This window comes from Tympanuchus pallidicinctus, unplaced genomic scaffold (genome assembly GCF_026119805.1).
Source record: "Tympanuchus pallidicinctus isolate F22 unplaced genomic scaffold, pur_lepc_1.0 scaffold16, whole genome shotgun sequence".
Classification (NCBI taxonomy): Eukaryota; Metazoa; Chordata; class Aves; order Galliformes; family Phasianidae; genus Tympanuchus; species Tympanuchus pallidicinctus.
Window position 1 is genome coordinate 7,353,085 of NW_026294679.1, and position 6,120 is coordinate 7,359,204.

Below are 6,120 nucleotides of genomic sequence, written 5' to 3' on the forward strand. Positions count from 1 at the left end.
AAATGAATGCTCTTGGGTAGGTCCCAGAATTGTGGGGTTGGGTCACTCACTGCTGGGCAGCTCTGCTTGCTACCATCCTACAAACAACTGCTTACAACTGTGCCACCAACCCCCAAAATGTGTGTTTGACTTCCCTTTCACTTCTGGCTGCCAGCATGGCAGCCTCAGTGAGTTCAGAGCAATGATGAGCTGCTCTACATCTCATTAAACATCCCCACAGCTCTTCAGAATTGCTGATCTGTGTCAGCTGCTGCTCAGGCAGGGAGCTGGCTGCCATCAGTGGCTGTCTGCTGCAGGAAAACAGCACTGGAACACACCTGACTTAAAACAATGAGTGTTTCAGGACACAGCTTCTCACTACAAGAATAATAAAAAGAAAATGTAGTCCAGGTGAAATAATGGGATGCACAAAAGAACGATACCAGCAGCCACCAAACTTCTCCTACAGCCACGAGCTGCTCTGCTTGCACACCTGCTCTGTCAGACCAGGTTTGCACACTTGCTCTCTACAGGCAGATCCTGATGCACTGAACCCAAAAGGAACAAAACTTCACAGAAGCAATGTGCTCCTCCAGCAGTCCTGAAGCCAGAGCAACCCTCCAGCTCTCCATACCTGCAGTGCCACTGCTCTGCACACTGCAGCAGCTGGCAGAACTTCATCACAACCCCATAGGAATTTGCTACTTAAGGCATTTATTGTTTCATGCACAGCATCCTCAGCGATGAGCTTTTGATTAATCATATGGTGATTAATTACCTGCTCACTTTATGGCTCCATTTCAGCAGAGCAATCAGGTTCTAACAGCAGCACGTTCCCAAGTTCTGAGGTTGGCCAATTATCTGTCACAGCTGCATGTGTGGCGTATTTCTGTGCACATTCCTCAGATGTTTAGATTACGGCCTCAGAGTGCTTGCATGAAAGCCATAAAAGTGAGCCCGAGAACGCACCAACAGCACGGTCAGCCCCATGCAGTAAGACATCTGAGCCATGTAATCTATCTTAGCTGTTATTGGTTCAAGAGATTGACCCAACGTTTGTTATAACATACATACATGGCTTACCCGACCAACCAATGCATTTTGAAAGTGAAGTTGCACGATATACAAACATTTATTCCAGTTAACAGCATAGAATATATAAGGTGCTGCTCCAAAAGTAATGCCTCCTATGTTATGATGTTGGACTACAATAACAGAGGTGGATGTTGACATTATGGTAGTAGAGATTGAACCTTCCCACCAATATCCCATTACATTTTGTTGCTGTGTGACAGATAGCAGCAGAGGGGCAGTCTGACACAATGGTGTCTGACATGGAAGCATGCAGGAAGCAGAGATGTGTCACCGAATTCCTCTTTGAAGAAAAATAGCATCCATCGATAGTCACTGGCTCTTGTGAACATGTGCAGAGACCAAACAGTGGATGTGAGCACAGTGAGGCAGTGGATGGCGCGTTTCAGCAGTGATGTGAAAGCCAAACAACATTTTGAATAGACATGCAGATTTTGATGAGTGTGACATGCAGGCTTTTCAGCACATTTGTGCTGGGACAACACAAAGCTGACTGTGGTGCTATGCTGAAAAGCAGTGTTTTACAGCTGAGAATTTACTGTACCGAGTAGTGTGATCCATACTCTTTGTAGCTGTTGTAGTTCCATGGTAATAAATAGGAGGCATTACTTTGGGAGCAACTTCCATGCATCTTTCCCTTGAGAAAATCTTGTACTTCAAAGCAGAGCCCTATATGAGTGAAGACAGTAACAAGATATGCATAAATTGGCCATGTAGCATTTAGGAAACACTGTTTGCATGGCTCCTGGCAGGCTGGTAGGCACAGAGTCAGGACAGGTCAACCAAGCCCACCCAGCAGCTCCAGGAAGGGCAGATGTTTGCCAGCCATAAGCCTGGCCCAGCTCAATGAATTACTTCTGAGCATTGCATGACAGCAATGAATAGCAATTGCCAAAAAAACAAGAACAAGGACAGAGAAAACATGCAGGGATCCAATTATCCCAATCTCCAGTACTCTGTGGCTCATACTTACTAAGGAAGAGAAGGCAGCACAGCATTATAGCTGGAGAACATGTTCTAATGCAACAGGAACTCGTAGTTCTAAAGGTTTCTGATTAGCATGCATTTAAATATGCATGAGTGCATTTCTATCCTTTTACCCTCTTTGGATGCTTAGGGGGTGGGGAAGCACAGCATCTCCACACATGTAGGTTCTTAGCCATGAGTTACAGGTTTTGTCAGCCAGCTATTGGAAGCAACTGCTCTCTGGATGTTATTTAAAAACAAAACCATAAAACCTAAAAAAGAGGTTAACAAACACAGATCTGTTAAAGTTAACTGTCTTACAGAAATTTTACAGAATCAATGTTTTTGTGTTTCCCTCATACTCCTTTGCGGATTCAGGATTGCAGAACTGCTGATCCTGCATCACTCTTAAGTTTTAGGGATTTTTATCTTACTTGTAAGTATAGCCTACAGGAGCTTTGCACAACGATGCTTCCTCAGCCTGTGCCTGCTCTCTCAGTGCCTTTTGCTGGAGATCTGATGTAGTATCTGAGAGGAGACATCACCAGGGTAATTTTAGAAGTTTCCCTGGTAACCACTGCTGACATCCATAACTCAAAATTTAAGACTACGGCTCCCTGTGTCACCCTGAAATGGCAAACTGCCTCCTACCAGCGGAGATAAGGGACATCACACATGAAAACGCAACTCCCTGGGCTTGTTAGAGGTAAGATGCCTGCCCACAGATAGTTCCTTCTCATAAAGGAAGCTGCCTCCACCTCTCCCAGCCTGCAAGTAGGGAAAAGATACAGACAAATCTCTCAGATAGTGATCCAAAGAAATGGAATAGAGCCTGGAAAGAGGGAGGTGCTGGAGGGAGAGCAGTGGAGGCACAAGGCAATGAGTAAGAAGCTCTGGGGAGCTGCAGCATGAAGTCAACAGGAATGCCTGGAATAATAGTGAGCTGGCAAGGAAGCACTGAAAATAAATGAATGTAAAGAAATGAAGAAAAAAGAAGGGGGTGGGGGGAAGCGATAGTATTTCCAGTTGTTAAAAATCAGTAATTGCTCCTTCAGTATGCTTTTGAGAGGATGCTCATCTCCCTCTCCATGTCTGGAAGGGAGAAAAAGTGAAAACAGGGTCACCATGAGATACCATTTGTGGTCCCCTGTGTGTCAGTGCTTTATCTCTGGGCAATCTTGTTTTCAAAAAGCACAAATAGCTCAGCCATTTCTGTTGATGACTCAGGCCTAACCTAGATAAGCAAATCTATCTGCTTCATTCAAGCAAAATAAGAGCCCAATAATACATCACAGACATCCAGCAATCCTCTTCAGCTAAGAGTTCAGCATCTCCCACTCACAAACCCTTCCCATCAGTTCCTCCCATCTTTGCTGCACCCATCACCAACTTCCTGGTGGGCTCTCATGGGTGCTAGTTGGTTGCCTCCTCCTTGTTTGTTCTTACAACCAGCACAAGTACATGCAGCAAATGTCAAATGCAATAATTTCTTTAGCAACCAGCCCTCACACATCCATCTCTATCCTGCAGTCCTTCTGAATGGCCTCACTGCTGGGGGCTTTGCCCTGCAGTCCTTCTGAATGGCCTCACTGCTGGGGGCTTTGCCCACTCCTATCCCAAAGGCTCACCACCCCATGCTGATGCCTCCAGTATATGGAGCAGGGGCTGAGCTTAATTCAGCACTGAGCACTTTGGGATCCCGATGCTCTTACCAGCATGGTAAGACAGAAAGGGAAGAATTGACACCAAGAACCAAGAAATAAAAAAAAAAAAAACACCTTGAAGAGTAAATGTTGCTTTGTCTTTTCTTACTTTCCCAGCTATATTAGTGCACACTGCAAGACATCTCCAAGAATACGTTTTCCTCTCCAGTGCCTATTATCATTTTTACTCCAATTCCCCAAGGACCAGAGGGCTATGTACCAGCACACAGTATTAAAGGTGTGATCTGGTGTCAGGACATTTCCCAGGCACACCAACCAGCACGGCTCTATCACCCCAATGCCTCTCCTTCCTCCCCCCATCAGTCACATTCCAGCTTCCTCACAAAGGTCCCATTCTCGCTCTCCAGGTACAGCGCTAATGCAGCCAAAGCCCTGTTTTCCTCTTTGGAGGCCACTGTAAGGGGAAAAGCAGCAGTAAATAACAACAGTATAGCTAAGGATAGCAAAGTTTAAGAAAAGACTGAAGAACGTCTGTCAGTTACCTATATTACACAGGAAAAACTGCAGAGTGCAGCGCTCATTAAGGGGAAAAGGAAGGCAGGCAATACAAAAACAGACACAGGTAAATGGGAATCCAGCTGCTAGGGCTCTTACAGCAACAAAAAGAAAGAAAACATAATGCCAAGCAATGACAAAGGAAAGAAACAACTGTGCATGGAAATAGTAAAGCAGAGAGAAGGAGAGAGCTATAAAGCAGTGTTCCTCAAAGCACCTTTTAAGCGCTGAGTCAGGGAAATAGCACTGCTGCAGGAGAGGTGGTGGGGGAACGTGCTGCAGGTGAGTGATGGCTGCACCCTGAACATTGGCTGTAATCAACACATGGAACAATTCATAAAAGGATCGTGATGGTCAGTGGTTGGGATTTTTGAAAGTATTCAGATGGCTTTTTCTCCTTAATGATTTGAAGCCCTTCATTGCATCTACCTCCAAGGTTATCGGCAGTTTCAACTACAGTTCCAAGCAGAGCACAGGACTGCTGATGTTCTGACCACGAGGCAGCATTGCCTTCACAAACACTTCTCTCCAAGCTCCCCAAGCCACACATCAGTGTGTGCACTGCACACTGCAGCATCAACTTTCCAGCACTCTTTCAGAATCTATTAACACATTTTTTCTTAGATGACTAAATGAGGAAAATGTGCTTTCCACCATTATTACGTTCCTGTGCCTTCTTTCCATCAGCTTTGTTATTTTCCTACTGCTTTAAGATGCATGAGAACAAGCAGCGCGTAGGGGCACAACTCACACTGTAGCAGACATTCATAAATTTAGATCTGAATTGCACTGCTGGTGCCACGCTGTGCAGCTGCTGGGAGGAAACTAGGGCAGTATGCAGAGGAAAAGACAGAAAAGAGACTCATTTCCAATAGCACTGTCAGATACAATTGACTGGTCAGCATCTCCACTGCCTGAGCATCTACAAAGAGACACAAAAAAACCCCTAAGTCTTGGTCCATTCCAGTATTGTCGTAAAAAAATTAAACAAAATATCTCTTATCAGAGAATCTGGTCTTGTGATTGAGTTTCACATGATAGAACCTCATGGAGCATGGGAGGCTTAGCACAGCTGCTCCTACACAGGTACAACCATAACACTGCAGGAGACCTCTCTCTTAAATACTGACTTTCTACATGGCCTAATAGTGACAGGAGAAGGGGGGATGGCTATAAACTGAGAGAGGGGAGATTTAAGTTAGATGTTAGAAAGACGTTCTTTACACAGAGGCAGTGAGGTACTGGCAGTTCTGCCCACAGAGCTGTGGTTGTGCCATTCCTGGGGGTGTTCAGGTTGGCTGGGGCTCTGGGCACTGATCTAATGGGAGGCAGGGCTGGGACTGGGTGATCTTTGGGGACCCTTCCAGCCTCAGCCATTCTAGGATCCTATGCAAATCCACTGGCATTTCACCATCTTGTTGGGGCGCAATCTTCTCTTAGCATTTGCAAGTTATGTCAACATCCCCAAGAGGCACAATGCAAACATGCCATGCTGTAAGAGAAAAGCCTTTGTGCCTAAACTCCTTCAGCAGGGCAGGCAAGAAGGAATTGCTTACAGAATAATTTCTTTGCAAGTTCCTTCATCAAAGAAAATAATAAAACACTGAGTTAGGTTTCATCTGCATTTTGATGAAATACTGAAGTATATTTCATCTAAACATTGTAAAGAATGCCAGAGCCTTCCCAGCTCAGCTTTACCTTCACAAAATCAGGACAGAGGCCAGGGTTCACTGTATCAGAAGAGTTTTTGTTGAAGTGCAAAACCCCTTCTCAGAAACGGAGCTTCAGAAAGCACTGTGCTTTGAAATAATGCCCTCAATTATGCTTTAAAGTTGTAAGTTAAACAGGATTGCAGGTAACAGGT